Here is a 13,230-nt window from a genome sequence, read left to right as displayed (position 1 = left end):
CATTATAAGTCAATGGGGAAAAATTCAAACTGCTATTCTGGCGCCGGGAGCGATCTCCAACTATCTCAAGCACACAGAATCGTGATTTGATGCACTCCTTGCAAGGTTAGATGCGTCACTTTTGCAATGTTGACCTTCCGTGACGTCATTTATGACGTCATCAAGGTCATATTAGTTTTTCGTCAATAACTCCCGATCAAATTGAGCTAGCGAGTCGGGAAAGCCACCAATGAACTCAGGAAGACCTGCCGAATCGAATGATATGCGACATGACCTCTTTCGACCAACTTCGTGACCTGGGGGTGCTGACCTGACCTTGACCTGAGGTCAACACCCTAAGTTGACCTGACCCGAACAAAAAGTATATCATTCGACGCGCCTGAGCAAGGCGAACACGATGCTGCCAAAATCGCGGCTCTGCGGCCGTTTTTTGCGAAGTTATTCACCAAAAACTGAACCGTACCCTGGGGCACTTGACCTGACCTCAGAGGTCACCGGTTGACCTAGGACCTTAAAATCGGGTACCAATCTCTGCGTCTCGTAACGGCGCACACGCTCGTTTTTTCTGCGACGCGCTAGCTCCACCAGGGGCGAAACGGCGAGGGGGGGGTCGTACCCGCCCCCCCCCCCCCTCGGCCGGCGCGTATGTAGAAAACTAATAGGTCCGGCGAGGGTTAATGCTCTCAGATTTGACCTCAGGTCAACGGTTTAGCCTCCTGACGGCAAAAACTCCAAAAATAGCCGTTTTTACGAAAATCGGTTTTTCGGCGATAACTTTTGACTCAAAAGAGCCATGACATTACTTTCTAGCATCGTGTTTCTCTCGTCGAGACGCGTCGAATGAACTATAAGTTGACCTTGAAAGGTCAACTTGAAAATTTGACCTCAGGTCAAGGTCATGACCTGACCGGAAAAGGTCATGTTGCATATCAGTCGATCCGCAACGTCGGCCGAACACATCTAAGGCGTTTTCAGCGCACATGCGGAACTTTATATACCGTGGCGGTTGTAGCTACAACCCCAATTTTTAAAAGTACAACCCCAATGGAAAAACTACAACCCCAACATTGGAAAATTAAGAATTAGCCTGAAACACATGAAAATGAACAAAATATGTATCCCTAGAGAGTAGAGAAGCAGATAATTGAGATATATCAAGAAAGTGAAGATATCAATAAATTAGGACATCTTTTTGAATTCCAGATGCTAAAAACATTGAAAGTGCTCTGTTAAGAACATATTATTCCGCTGAGACAGTGAGCAGAGCATGATATGAAAGTCAATCACTTCACACTTCTTAAGCATACTAAGTGAATCATATTGAAAGTGTTCCAAAAAATCTTAACATGTAACATGAAAGTGTGAAGCAAAAAAAATCATAACATTCATCATACTTTTGCAGTGGCGAATCCAGCTCAGAGTTTGGGGGGGGGGGCAAACCATAACAATTTATCGATTCTTTCCATGCCTCGTCCATAGGCGTAATATTAAAATTATGCCGTTTGGGAGGGGCAAATGCCCATTTTGCCCCCCCCCCCCTGGATCCTGATCCGCCACTGTACTTTTGGGTTTTCTCACTAAATATTTCATACCTGTGGGCTGTGCTTATCAAAGAGATAAGCATAGATGAAAAGTTTGACACAAAACAGTAAGCTTCAGAAATAAATTAACCTAACCTAAGCCACCCTATGTAGCATTCAATCACCATAATCATAATATCAAATACATTTCTTAAGTGAAATATCACTCTGTTCGCAATTTTGTCAGTTGGCACAATACCACCAATCAGCACGAATATTTGGCTAAAATGACGACACTTGAAATCAACGTTGACGACCATAAAAAGTAAAAACCAATCCTGTGCGATATAATTAGTGCTGATAATCTTACTGACAGGTTCGCGAACAGAATGCAAACGATGCAAACTAAGTCACATGTAAGCCAGCATGACGCATTTGATACAAATGCAAGGTTTTGGCGACGTCTGTCAAATCAGCAGCAACGAATATCAGCCTCACAGCATCATATTTCGGGGTCTTTCGATTTGGCTGAAAATCGGTATCCAGGGCCTCCTCGATGCGCTGATTCCGAACATATGCCTCTTTGGGGTGGTATTTTGCACCGTTAACGAGTTAATGACCAATTAACATTTTAACGGGAAACGGCGGGGTCTTTCGATTTAGCTGAAAATCGGTGTACAGGGCCTCCTCGATGCGCTGATTCCGAAAATGTATCTTTTTGGGGTGGTATTTTGCACCGTAACCGAGTTAACGACCAATTAACATTTTAATGGGAAACGGCGGGTTCTTTCGATTTAGCTGAAAATCGGTATACAAGGCCTCCTTGATGCGCTGATTCCGAAAATGTACCTCTTTGGGGCAGTATTTTGCACCGTTGACGAGTTAACGACCAATTAACATTTTAACGGGAAACGGCAGCGTCTTTCGATTTGGCTGAAAATCGGTATACAGGGCCTCCTCGATGCGCTGATTCCGAAAATGTACCTCTTTGTGGTGGTATTTTGCACCGTTTACGAGTTAACGACCAATTAACATTTTAATGGGAAACGGTAGGGTCTTTCGATTTAGCTGAAAATTGGTATACAGGGCCTCCTCGATGCGCTGATTCCGAAAATGTACCTCTTTGGGGTGGTATTTTGCACCGTTAACGAGTAAACGGCCAATCAACATTTTAACGGGAAACGACGGGGTCTTTCGATTTGGCTGAAAATCGGTGTACAGGGCGTCCTCGATGCGCTTATTCCGAAAATGTACCTCTTTGGGGTGGTATTTTGCACCGTTAACGAATTAACGGCCAACTAACATTTTAACGGTAAACGGCGGGGTCTTTCGATTTAGCTGAAAATCGGTGTACGTTCAGTGTCTCAGGGGCAGACAAACAAGCCGCTATGTGTTCCTAGCCATCGTGGCTGTGAAGAGTATGCGTTTTGTTTACGATTCGCCAAACAATGCATAATACATTTGCTCGTTGAAAAAAAGAAGATCATCTAGTTAATTGAAGTATTCGGTGATATGAAAAGGCTGTGGAATTTATTATTTAGTTTCCTCAGGTTGAGATAATTTAGATCCAGTGTTATGTTCCTTTGCGGCATTGTGTTCGGTATGTTGTCCTCGTTTGCAAAATATCTCATGTCTGATCAGTCACTATTCCGGTTTATACTACCCGTTTCCGTAATAGACGTATTCCAGACGACAGTGGCATTAATATACAAAGATGGACTCGTTTAAAGTTTTTTAGTCTAAAAATAACGTATTCCTGTTTAGGTCTTCGTTGTCAATTGCCACGAGTGGCTTAAATTGTTACTCGTAGGGAAAGAGCCCTGCTCCAATACTGAGTAATGTTTGTGTCAAATGTGGAAAGAAACAAGTATTCATAGGGACTGTGATTTTGGGCGTTTGCCGTTTACCTACCGTTTCCGAATCGCCACGACCAGTACCTAGCGGCGGAACACCCTCAATTAACCCGCGCGGGGCTGGGGGGGGTAAATTTTACCCCCCCTTGCGAATTTTTGCGATATCTCAAAAACGGCGGCGCGCAGCGCCGCCAAACTTTCAGTACCTTTTCTTACATCAATTTGACACGTTCCCTGAAAATTTGAGCGAAATCCGTCGGAAAATTTTTGAGAAATTGACGTTTTAGTGACGTCATGTTCGCCATTTTCGCCTCAAAAACGGCAAAAGTTCAAACGCCGCTAACATCTTCATTTTTAAAGGAATCAAGACGTAACAAAAAAGGTTATACGTAATTTTACTTTGTCTATCAAATGGCTATCTCGGTTTTTTTTTTAAATTTTGGATTTTGGCCTAAATTTTTTCAAAAAACTGACTTTTTTGGGAAAATCATTATAAAATCCAAAATTTTGAGTCTATCGAAAAAACCGGAATATATGTCAGAGCAGTGGTCTATGTGCACCTACATACCAAATTTTAGAAGAATCGGTTCAAAAATGTGGGAGTTATTCAAAATTGTATGACGTCACGACACACAAAATTTTTGAAAAATGACTTTTTTGGAAGTTCTAGACCTCGTACGGAAACAAAAATAGCACCATTCGATTCGCCGTGAAAAACTGCATCAGATAGACACCTTTTTAGGCCTGAACAACCAACTTCAAAATTTGACCTCACTTGACCTGACCTTGACCTGACCTCGACCTGAAATTTATCCAGAGGTGGTCCATATCACTTATTGAGTGTGCCTATTGAATTCTATGAGTAAAATGACCCATAAAACATGTGTCGCACATGCCCTTTTCTATATTTTGTTTTTTGGTGACCTGACCTGACCTGACCTGACCTTGACCTTGACCTCTGAATGATGTTGTATGCAACGAATATTGTCTTGGTAGCCTAAGAACACGTTTTGGGCGATCAGTCTCAGTCCATGACTCCATTCTTCGGCAACTACGGTGCAAGGCCGATACTGTAGAAACTTGCAATTTGTACCCTTGACCTGACCTTGACCTTGACCTCAAACTTTAAATTAAGTACATGTTTTTAGTAGTTCGTGATGAGAGCTTTCGATTGGCGTTTGAATTTTCCAAATCGGACCATTAGTTTGGGAGATAACAGGGGGGGTAAAATTTACCCCCCCCCCAGCCTCGCGCGTTCGGCTGGAGACCCCAGCCCCGCGCGGGTTAAGGGGGGCACTGTCGACTTTTGATCCCATTCTTTCCATGCAACGCCCATAGGGCTAATGTTAAAATGCCAAAATCAAGGGGGGCACGGTTCCCCGGTGCCCTCCCCGTTCCGCCGCCTATGGCCACGACCATGGTGGCGACTGGCGATACCCGAGTACCTACAACCAGGCACATAGCCAATGGAGGGACGACAGGGTCAGCCGTCTCTCCCTGGAGATGGACCACTTTTATTTTATTTTTTTTATTTTTTTGTAAATGAAAATGTGGGCCCATCCCGAAAAATAGTGGGCCGAATCCGGGGACTTTTCGGGTTTTGGTGGGGGTATACCCTGGGCTCCGGCAAACTACAACCCCAATGAAAAACAAAAAGTTCCACCTCTGTTTCAGCGCTCTAGCACGCCTCTATCAGAAGTTATTAGCGAAAAACTGTTAGAATCTGTTCGTGACCTGAGATGACCTCGGGGACATAACGAGGGGTCACAGTTGCCATTTTCCGGTTCAGTGTGTCAATTTTACCTACATCTCGATGTTTGCGAGTGTCTAGAATAGCGTTCGTGCAAAACAGACGCTTTTCAATTTTCTCCCATTGACTTAGGTATAATGGAGAGGCCGCAAAATTGACCTGACTTTAGGTCACCGATATCAAAATTCCGAGATATACATTTTATAGATACTATTACCCTCATCAATCGCTGAAAGTTTCGAAGTGATCGGTCACTCGGTGTAGCTATGGCAGACATTGAAACTTTTTATGAGGTGAGGTCACTTCAAGTGACCTGGTGACCTGACCTTGAATGACCTTGGTCTGAAATTTTCACAACATGTGTAGAATTGATGTATGATAAGGTGTACCAAAGACGGAGATATCTGCGAAAGAAGGTGATTTTTGGAAGGAAGATATCTGAAGGTGATTTTTGAGATATCTGCGAAAAACCGCAGGGGGGTGTTCAAACACCCCCCACACTTGGGCGCGGGTTAAATGTAAATAGATGCTAGAGCTAGAGGTCAGAGAAAGATATTTGACATTACTTCAGAGTAGACACTAAATGCTTATAAAATGTGTCATCATTTGCTAAGTTAAAATATATTTGTACTGTCTCATGTCTAATAAAGTGCAGCAGTCTGTTTTCCCGGCTACAGACAGGAAGTGATCGAAGTGGGCGACACCTTAACACAAATCATCCGTCTAAGATTTAATGAGGATAAGTATAGCTAAGGAGGCATTCATGAAATAGATCAGGCCCAGCGGTTTATCGTTTTTCACGGCTGGATCAGCTATAAATGTGGTCCTGCTGTAATGGTCCTGATACAAGTCGGCCATTAAAGGGACAGTATCACCATTTTGATGAAATTTGACATTGCATAGGCCCAACCTTTCTGGTCCGGGAACTGAAGACCGATCCTCGAAGCTCCACACCGTTATCCCGCTATCGCCGCTCAAAGTACGAAAGGTGTACCACACTTTGAATCGTGCTTCACTATCTTCACTGTTTAAATGTTTGCGCCGTTTTGAATTGACCGCCAGTAATAAAACTTTTACCCTGGTCATTTCATCAAATTTTATAAAGCCAAAACGTTTTTCGCACTTATTCATCACCGTTAAATTCATTAAATAGTCGTAGGCAATTTCCGCTGTTTCCTTCGGATTCTAGCGGCTCAACAAAGGAATTCCTCCAGCTTGAATCACAATCTCCCTCCAATGTATGACGTTTATCACGTGATTGTCACGTGATATTTTCTCCCATTGTCAATGGTCACGTCCAATTGTCACTCCCTCCAATTGTCACGTTATATTTTTATAGGCAATACCTAAGGCTTCCTCTCCCTAAGGACAACTCAATCAGAAGAACGACCGCGTAAGCGTAGCGTCAATAATGTATTATCTGCGCCAGTTCTGTAGTAATTTTGCATGCTTCCAAACTGGCGGCCATGCTTGTATAGTGGTGGTTCGCTCATGAAAATGAATCATGAAAATGAAATGTGGTTGCAATATTTTTCACCGAGTTCGGTCCTCAAACTATGTTTTTCTGATTCAGAAAAATAAGAAATGCTAGTAAAAAAAAAAATCAGCTCCATACATGGATTTTTTTTTCGATGATACTGTCCCTTTAACGATAATAGCCGTTAATTATTGTATACGATGATTCGAGAACCAAAAGGCAATTAGTCGTTCCGGTCCAAAGATTACGGATTCACCATCAGCTTGACTGTGGCTACTGGACAGATTTCTCCAGCTATGTCTCTCTCTCTCTCTCTCTCTCTCTCTCTCTCTCTCTCTCTCTCTCTCTCTCTCTCTCTCTCTCTCTCTCTCTCTCTCTCTCTCTCTCGCTCTCTCTCTCCCTCTTTCTCTCTCCCTCTTCTTTTCTTTCGCGCTCTAGATAACTTCTTTGATAAATATCTGCAATAGCAGAGAAAACTTAATTGCGCTTACTCGCTTGCAAATCTAAATAGCATCGTTTCTTGAGCGCTACATAAGCACACAACCACATAACCGCATCAGTGCCAACCTGAATTATCCCTACCAGTTATAGCCGGTACCGACGCCAAGCTCAATTTAGCGTGTCCGTGAGCGGCGCGGCTCTCTGTGGCCAGCAGGTGCCCTCGCCGTCCAGTAATATCCCGCTCAAATGGATGACTCTGCGTTATGACGAGCGGCGACCGCCGGAAATTCCAGCAGCCTCGATGGACTTCCGGCGCCCGCCGCCAGCGAAAAAGCGGCCAAGGGATCGTATTACGGTCTAGGACCATGGCCGCTAAAGCATAGGTGTCGTCACCACGGGAGACAGAATGTTCTTACTACAATCTCAAAGCCCTATCGGAAAAGTTGACCAGCAGCGTCAACGCAATTGTAACGGCATGGGATGACACCACGGCGAGGCAGCGTGGAGGCTAGCCACCAGTCGGGCGTTGAAGTCCCTCGCCGCGGCGCTGGCGACTGCGACGCGCGAACACGCGAGTAGCACACGGCGGCTCGCCAAGCGGTTTCCCGGGCGCTCGATGATCGATTCGGTCTTAAACGGTTCGTTAGGATGACGCATCGAGCCCATCGTAGCAGGATGTTTGAAAAGCGCGACCTTGACCGAGGAAGGAAACCACCAAGATATGAGATAAGATGAGAGGAAAGAAGAGAGGGAGGGAGAGATAGAGATAGAGAGAGAGAAAGAAAGAAAGAAAGAAAGAAAGAAAGAAAGAAAGAAAGAATGAAAGAAAGAAAGAAGGAAAGAAAGAAAGAAAGAAAGAAAAAAGAAAGAAAGAAAGAAAGAATGAAAGAAAGAAAGAAAGAAAGAAAGAAAGAAAGAAAGAAAGAAAGAAAGAAAGAAAGAAAGAAAGAAAGAAAGAAAGAAAGAAAGAAAGAAAGAAAGAAAGAAAAGACAGACAGAAAGAAAGAAAGAAAGAAAGAAAGAAAGAAAGAAGAAAGAAAGAAAGAAAGAAAGAAAGAAAGAAAGAAAGAAAGAAAGAAAGAAAGAAAGAAAGAAAGAAAGAAAGAAAGAAAGAAAGAAAGAAAGAAAAAGAGAGAAAGAGAGCGAGAGAGAGGGGAAAGAGAGAGAAGATGAGAGAGAAAGTGAAAGGGAGAGAGAGGGAGAGCAAGGGATTGATAGAAACAGACAAACAGGCAGAGGCAGAGGGAAAGACGGAGACAGAAACAAAGACAGAGAGACAGGGACAGAGCAAGAGACAGAGAGGAAGAGGAAAGTGAGCGAGAAAGAGAGAGAGAGAGAGAGAGAGAGAGATAGAGAGAGGCGTCTGCAGCCCTGACGCCTGAAGCACTCGGTTTGACAAACAGTCCTGTCAAAGCGCTGAACGAAATAGAACAGAGTGAACGCTGCGGTGCTCCAAAGGAAAACGCTGAGTAACTCATCTGGCTGAATCCAATTATCCGACTGTTGATTGCCTTGCATTGGCACAATGCTGATGAAGCTTTAGAGCTTCTCAATCCGCATCGTACCGCTACTGTGGAGGGCGTTTGCACTCGCTGTCTTTGAAGAAACCAGAGGCCATGACCGAGAACTTTACCTCCCGAGTACAGTACCGTAGCGGTGACTTATCCTTGTGTGTGGTGTGGGTGTGGACACGCTAGCTCACTGCAGCACACGCCGCGCAGTATTGGGTTATTGAGTTGCGGCGTCCAGCTTCTTAGGATAAATCACCGAGTGGATGATTTGTATCTATATCCCGCGGCTGTGGCGTCCGTGACACTCTCTAACTGCCGGCGAACCCGGGCTGCATACGAATGCCTTACTCAGCAGCTCCCCCCGCTGGAACCCCCGCGCCGGTGCATAAACGAAGCGCCGTGCACAACATCCCGACTCCACGTGCGCACGTGCACACTGCTGGAGGAGATCTCCGAGTGACAGTTTGTTTGGCAGGATTCTATTGAGCTGCATAGATCAGAACTGCCTTTTGAAGATCACTTCTTCAAGGCCTCCTCACAATGTCGCGTAGAAACAACATAATTCATAGCGACGGCAAATATCACCCGTCCGTAGCCGGCTCTTGCATCAGACAGCTCGCCGTATCGGCGATTCTCGATTCTACAAAATGACGGCGAGATAGGATATGATTCATCGTTTTCCACCACTGGCTGCTATCTCGCCGAGACTCTTGGTGGGGGGATCGATCACAAACCCAGGCGGTCCCAACACTGACGTATCAATTAATCCTCAAAAGGACTGAGCAGTGCGGATTGGCGCAGGTCATGTCTCACTCAATCCTATCATAAGCACTTTTCGTTTTGATATTAGCAATCTTCATCGATTTACTCATTACCAAACAACAGTGTTTCGCGAAGTTGTCAATGCAACTGCGTGATATTGTCTCTCCTCTTGTTTTCGGGCTCTCAGACGCGACGACTGACATCAGATACCGTCCGGACAGCACATTCTTCATTTTACCGCTCTAAGATCTCTCCGAGTCTCCTCTAAAAACGTTGTTGACACCGCTGCCACCAGCCGCCCTCCAGCTCATTTTACACAGGCAGAGGAGCGGCCAAAAAAGCGCGTGCAATCCCATTGCTCGCGTAGCCGGGGAGCTGTGAGGAGCCCTCCGCACAATTTCGTCGTCGCCTTTGTCGCGCTCAGTTTTTGCTACCGCGGTGTTCACCCCACACGCATTTATCGTCATTCAGCTGGTGAATCGCAGGCTGGCTGGCAAATCGTAGCATTGACGAACATACGTGCAATGAATGGGCGAAAAGATAATATTGCGCTGTCTACTTGCCATTTATTTATTTATATTTATTTATTTATTGCGGTTCTTTGTGGCATCCAATAAAACAATTATCATATGTTTGTGATAAAGCATCATAATTTCAGCATGAGCAATAACCATGAATCCTTTAGCAGGTCCACTCCTCTGGTCATTGGGAAATAAGACAGCAAAAAATGCAAACTAATAATGCCCCACTGAGTTTTTCACCCATATCGCAAACACTCTTGACAATCCAGGCTTGAATCTGTATTCCCTAACCGCCTAACGATAGCATGACGTAGACTATGGCTTTCGAAGCTGAAGTCAATCCTGTTTGGTGCTCCCCACCCTATCCTGGCCTCTGCTTCAGTCCCAGCATCAGCCCTCGCCCTGACCTAGCCCGTCCGTTCCTCACCCTCACACGAATCCACCCCATCCCATTTCATGCCTTCAACGGTCGCTGGGCGGGCCACGCTCGTCGTCGGCGTCTGAGTCATTAATGAAAACAAAACAATCAGGCTTCCGATACAATCGGCGCGATGGGGGCGATACGACAGCCTTGTAGAACAATTTGTCGGCTGCCGACGGCGTCGACTGCCGGACTTTGATAAGTGAGGATGTGTGGGGCCTTGTGCCGCGGCTTAGACTTGCTTTGGTGGTGAAGCTGGCACGAAGATGATGGTTTAACCGCGAGGGTATGTCTGATGTTGCCGTTGGATCGGTACGATGTGAACACGTAAAAAGTAAGGAGTAGAGAAGCTATAAGGGCACTTGGAATTTGGGAAAAGTGTATATCTAGAGCAAAGGGAAGCAGCCCTTTAAATGGATATGTGATTGTTTAATTGTAGGGCATTATCCAAAGAAGTTAAAAAAGAAGTAGCACTAGGCTCTGGCATGAAGAAAGCGGGTGCCAAAAGTTGTTAACCTTGTTTTGAGGCTTTGGCTTTTTTAGGCTGAGGCTTGTTTTTGCCTATGCTTTTTACGTCAAGAGTATTATGTCAAATAGCATATGTAGTATGTTTGTCATTCATTGGATGACAAAATTCTTCCAAGAACTTTAGGTGAGTGGCATCATTACTATTCCAACGCGCACCTCATCATTATCTTTATCTTGTTTCCTGTGTGTGCTTCCGCTGTTGGGCTGTCATCGTGTATGCCGTTTCAGGTGCCATTTAAGCGGCGTCATTGTCATTAGTTGTTTATGGGTAACCAGCCGGGCGGGCGGTGTGCAGCTGTCGATTATTATAGAACAGCTACACAACACCTCAACCATGGACGTGATGCTATTTTGAGGTTCGTTTGTGGTATGGTTGAACCCGGGACGTCGTCCGTAATTTCCGTGGCTGTGTCATTTACGAAGATAGCATGTGTTTTTGTATAAGTTTGCATATTTTTGACGTATTGTCAATGGTCTAACGTCACACACAGTCTCCATACCCCCTGCGGCCACGAGGCAACTCCGACCGAGCAGCTCGACAGGGGATCGCTACTGTTGTCACTGAACTATGCAGACAGCCCGGAGTCGTAATCGTGACCACATGTGAATGGCTCGAACCGGTAGCTACTCGGACACAACCGGGTGCGCCAGTGAGCTACTGCAGTTTCACGCCCCGCAAACATATGAAGATTTGGAGTAGATTTGATGCAGGGATGATTCCCGGTCAGCTGAGACCCGGTCATACTGCGCTATCTGGTAATGTTCACTCCGCCTGGTGTGCGAGACACAGCGCCGGGGGCAGTCAGCTTGCGCCCCTGCGACCATCCCGGCGCGCCAGGACTCATCGCGGCGCATTCCGGCGCCTCTGGCGGTCACGGCGCACGGGCGGCGGTTATGGCGCCGCTGATTGTCGCCCAAATGGCGCGAGGCCGGATGCGTGGTCGGGCGTGCTGTGTTAAAACACCGCTCCCGGTGCGGCGATAGATGGACATTTAATGAGGGATTACGGACTCTAATGCACCGGGCGGACGGCAACGCCCGCGGCTCTGGACGTCACCGACCCACTGCGTCACTGAGTCACTCCGTCACCGAGTCATCGCGTTACCGAGTCACTTCGTCACCGATTTACTGCGTGTACAATGTACATAAAGTCACTGCGTCACTGAGTCACTGCATGTGGAGTCAGTCACTGCGTACACTGATGTCCATATACCACAGTCACTGTGTCACTGCGCAGTGCCGCACCGTCACTGCATGTAGTCACTGAGTGCGCAGTCACCGAGTACCAATTCACCGCATAGTTCACCGAGTGAGACATGTAACATTTATATGTGGTGAGGGGAACGGGAAGCGCTTGTGATCCATCTTGCCACAACCATGGACGTGACACTATTTTGAGGCTCGTTTGTGGTATGTTTGAACTCGGGACGTCGTCCGTAATTTCCGTGGCTGTGTCATTTACGAAGATAGCATGAGTTTTTGTATTAGTTTGTATATTTTTGAAGTATTGTCAATGGACTAACGTCACGGGACAGAGCACATGATTTAGTCATGGTTTCTTGCCGCGTTAGCTTTAATTGCGCTCCACTTTCGTTGATATTTCATTATTTGTAATATTGCTTCTGACAACAATGTACGTTTTTGAAATTGTATACAATATCGCTGTCACTAGCTGCTCTATATGTCTGTCGTCCTTACTGGCTGTTGTCTTACATCCTCGCTTCTTGACTCTATTCCTGCTCACACCCATGTCACCTAACTCCCATTCTAGAGATAGAATAGGTATGCACATTGCACAACGGGTCATAGGCGCGGTAGCATCGGTGACCCCCCACCCCCCCCCCCCACCCCACAAACCCCATGCCTTCAGAGAGGAGGCACTGAATGCCTTCTCGGCGTCTTCGGCAGGCCCATTCCAGTATTGAGCGGCCCTGCCAGCGTGCTGCAGTAAAGGATGTCCCAGTATCACGAGAGTGAGCTCCAAGGAGTTCATGTTTAATTCACGAAGGAACGCTGAAAGCCGCTACGCTTGACGACATTGTGTCGCTGCATTCGCTTGCAAATTGGTTTTCATCGAATAGGATCTCCGCGCTTCTATGACTTATAAGCTCTAGCTTCTTCCTTTTCTCTGGATTGGGTGATAAATAAAATGGAAGGGCTGATTATACATTTATTTCAGTCGGAACCAGCTTGACATTCTGACCAGGTATCAACGAATGACCTCAGTCAGAACAAGCTTTAGTTTCTTTGCTTATATTTGAGTGGATGGAGCTATAAAAATAGATCAATTGGCTTAGCAGGAACTTGTTGCGTGCACCCTGACCCTTTGCCAGCCAACTGACCAAACTTTGCAGGCCCAGATTTGAACGTCCGAAAGTTCGAGCACGCTTTAGCCCACTTCCATGGCGCCATTTGACCTGCTTAACTGACAAAGGCGCCAGGTTAT

The sequence above is a fragment of the Amphibalanus amphitrite genome, unplaced genomic scaffold (assembly GCF_019059575.1).
Source record: "Amphibalanus amphitrite isolate SeventyFive unplaced genomic scaffold, NRLGWU_Aamphi_draft 000442F_arrow, whole genome shotgun sequence".
In the NCBI taxonomy this organism is placed as follows: Eukaryota; Metazoa; Arthropoda; class Thecostraca; order Balanomorpha; family Balanidae; genus Amphibalanus; species Amphibalanus amphitrite.
This window is presented reverse-complemented; position numbering follows the sequence as displayed.